This window comes from Ranitomeya imitator, unplaced genomic scaffold (assembly GCF_032444005.1).
Source record: "Ranitomeya imitator isolate aRanImi1 unplaced genomic scaffold, aRanImi1.pri SCAFFOLD_885, whole genome shotgun sequence".
NCBI classification, from domain to species: domain Eukaryota; kingdom Metazoa; phylum Chordata; class Amphibia; order Anura; family Dendrobatidae; genus Ranitomeya; species Ranitomeya imitator.
In genome coordinates this window covers 17,616-20,789 of record NW_027194321.1, presented here as the reverse complement: position 1 = coordinate 20,789, position 3,174 = coordinate 17,616, and the positions used below count along the sequence as shown (strand labels likewise).

The 3,174-nt window shown below is 64.8% G+C and overlaps 1 non-coding gene across 1 annotated transcript; it reads left to right on the top strand.

Annotated features, from left to right (window-relative positions):
- The first annotated feature begins 2,048 nt into the window (after nucleotides 1-2,048).
- LOC138655008 (5.8S ribosomal RNA) lies at nucleotides 2,049-2,200 on the top strand. The gene has a single exon (XR_011316599.1). It is a non-coding gene; the product is annotated as a 5.8S ribosomal RNA (ribosomal RNA).
- The last annotated feature ends 974 nt before the right edge of the window (nucleotides 2,201-3,174 follow it).

The following is a 3,174-nucleotide window of genomic DNA, read 5'->3' as shown; positions in this document are numbered from 1 at the left end:
GGTAGCACAACGATCTTCTCCGAGGGCGGCCCTTTGACTTCCAGATGCGCAGCTCGCCCGCGGAGGCCCGTGCCGACCCCCACCCAGCGTCCGATGGGCGGCCTCCGCGGTGGGCATCGGCGAGAGCGGCGGCGGTGGGTGGCGCTTCCACGCCACCGCCGAGCTCCGCGTTCTCCAGTCTTTTCCCGAGCCCCTACGATAGTGGGGGGACGACAGACGCGTGGGGAGGCAGGCGGAGTGGGTTCTCACCGCGTGGTGTGCCCGGCCGAACGCCGTCGCCTTCCCCGCTCGTCCGACGTCCTCCGAGGCGGCTCGGAAGGGAGCGCGAGAGGGAGAGAGCGAGAGAGAGAGAGAGACCAAGCGGACGCCCCAGAGCGAGAAGGGAGGATGGAAAAGGGAGAGACGAGTGGGGCAAAAAGAGTTTTGGCGAAGGGGAGTACCCGGCGAACTGCCGCCCCGGGCTTCTTCTGTTCTCAACAGCGGAGGCACGGCTTTGGGGGGGAGACGCCGCTCGGTTGGGGCTCCTTTGAGGTTACGGGCAAGAGCCCGGGACGAGGGACTACGCCATAGGGCGACGCCGACACGGCCAGGCCAACTGCGCCCCCCGTGCGACCTCCGCGTCGCTGGCGGGCTCTGCGCCTGAGCCGCGGTGGACCCCGACGGCCAGCCCCCCTCTCCCACTCCTCGCGCCCGTCCGCCGGTGGGTCGAGGACCCCCCGCGGCGGAGGCAGGTCTAAGCCAGACGGAGGCCCCGCATAGGCCCCCCACCGCCCTGGCCCCTCTCCCCAGCAGCGACTCTGTGTGTCGCCCCGGGAGCGGTGGGTCACGAGGCAGGGTGGCCGTGGCGTCCTCCGAAGGCCAGTCACCTACGGCCCTCCCCGTGCAAGGGGTGGTTTTTACAACAGATGCCCTCCGATCGGGAGGCCGGGTCTAAGCCAGATGGTGGCGCCGCATAGGCCCCCCACCGCCCTGGCCCCTCTCCCCAGCAGCGACTCTGTGTGTCGCCCCGGGAGCGGTGGGTCACGAGGCAGGGGAGCCGTGGTGTCCTCCGGAGGCCAGTCACCTCGCCCTCTCCGTGCAAGGTGGGTTTTTTTCCAGACACCCTCCGCATCGGCCGCCTCGCACCGTACAGCGTGCACGATCTCCCCAGTGGCACTGCACTCGCCGTTCAGGCTCCTGTTTTCCTCCGGAAGGTGACGCCCCGGGATGCCCGCCTGCCGGCACGGACGACGAGGAGGATTTCCCTTCCTCCGGGTGCCCTTCCCGCTGCGGGGCTTCCTATCTGGCTTCTCTCCCTCGATTGATTAAGTCCCTGGCCTTTGTACACACTGCCCGTCGCTACTACCGATTGGATGGTTTAGTGAGGTCCTTGGATCGGCCCCGCCGGGTTCGGCCAAGACCCATGGTGGAGAGCCGAGAAGACGATCGAACTTGACTATCTAGAGACAGTAAAAGTCGTAACAAGGTTTCCCTAGATGAACCTGTGGAAGGATCTTTAATGGGCGAGTGAAAAATACCGATGAGGTGCAGATCAGGAGGCCAGCCGCCCGCCAAATCCCCGAAGGGTACCGAACGTGATGGGGGCGGTGGTAGGTCTCTTTCTGCTTCGCCAGGGCGCTCCGCAGGGTGGGGACGGTGAGGGCACGTGAGGACAGCGGGCGGGCGACGTCGGGAGGGTGCGGGGAGCCCCTCTCGCTCCGTCGCCCAGGAAAAAGACGCCCGGCCTCGCGCCGACGATTGTTGCCCTGCCGCTGCCTGCCGAGGAAAAATAAGAAGCCCCCCGCGTACGCGAAAGGCCGTCCCGGGTACCATTCTCCTGTGCGCTCACACACCCCTCCCCGGGGTATGTGGGTCTGGGCGGTAGGTTGAGAAGCCTCGAGCCCTCCTTTGTTCTCCTCCCCGCTGGAGGGAGGGACGGGGAGGCCGAGCGCCCGGGCAACAGGGCCGAGATTTGAAAACAACCCTCCAAAGCATCCCAGTCTTTTGCGGCCGGCTGACACGAGAGTGAAAAGGGGGGCGCCTCCGAGTGTCCCCAAACCAGAAAGCGCGACTCTTAACGGTGGATCACTCGGCGCGCGCGTCGAAGAACGCAGCTAGCTGCGAGAATTAAGTGTGAATTGCAGGACACATTGATCATCGACACTTCGAACGCACCTTGCGGCCCCGGGGTGCTCCCGGGGCTATGCCTGTCTGAGGGTTGCCCCTCCATCTATCGCCTCCATGGCGCAGCTGGGGTCCCCTCGCAAGGGTGACAACGAGGGAGGCCTGAGGCTCCGTGCCCTGATGGTCTCTTCTCCTTTATCCCTTACGTCCCCCCAAGGCCAGACTCACCTGCCCTGGGCCCACCTGATGGGGTTTACCATCGTCACTCCCCCCGTTGCGACGTGAAACCCTGTGGCGCAATGAAGGTGAAGGCCGGGGCGCTCCGGCCGAGGTGGGATCCCGCCGCCCGCTCCGGGGGGTTGACACGGCGGGTGCACCATCGGCCCGCCTCTGTCGGGGAGGTGGAGCATGAGTGCGCGATAGGACCCGAAAGATGGTGAGCTATGCCTGGGCAGGACGAAGCCAGAGGAAACTCTGGTGGAGGTCCGCAGCGACCCTGATGTGCAAATTGGTCATCTGGGTATAGGGGCGTTTGTAGATGTGCTTGGCCCGTACGGGGATCGAACCCACGACCTTGGTGTTATTAGCACCACGCTCTAACCAACTGAGCTAAATGGCCATAGGTGTGGTCCCTGGGTATAGGGGCGAAAGACTCACGGAGACCACGGGCAGACGTACAGGGGCCTGATCAACCCCTGGACCGTACGGGCTGCTGTGCCTGCCGCAGGCGAGAAGCGAGAACCCCTTCGGGGCACGGAGACTACAACCGGACGTACGGGGGTCTGACCCACCCCTGGACCGTACGGTCTGCTGGCTGCCGTGCCTGGTGCAGGCGAGAAGCGGGAACCCCTTCGGGGCACGGAGACCACAACCGGACGTACGGGGGTCTGATCAACCCCTGTACCGTACGGGCTGCTGGCTGCCGTGCCGTCCTCAAATTGCTTGGCCTAAACAAAAGTCAATTTTTTGTGACAACAGTGATGACCGTGACATAGCACTGGAGGTGTACCCCAAGACAGTGACCTAAGTGTGGGTGAAGTCTGTGGTTCATGGGCGGAAAGTTGAATTTTG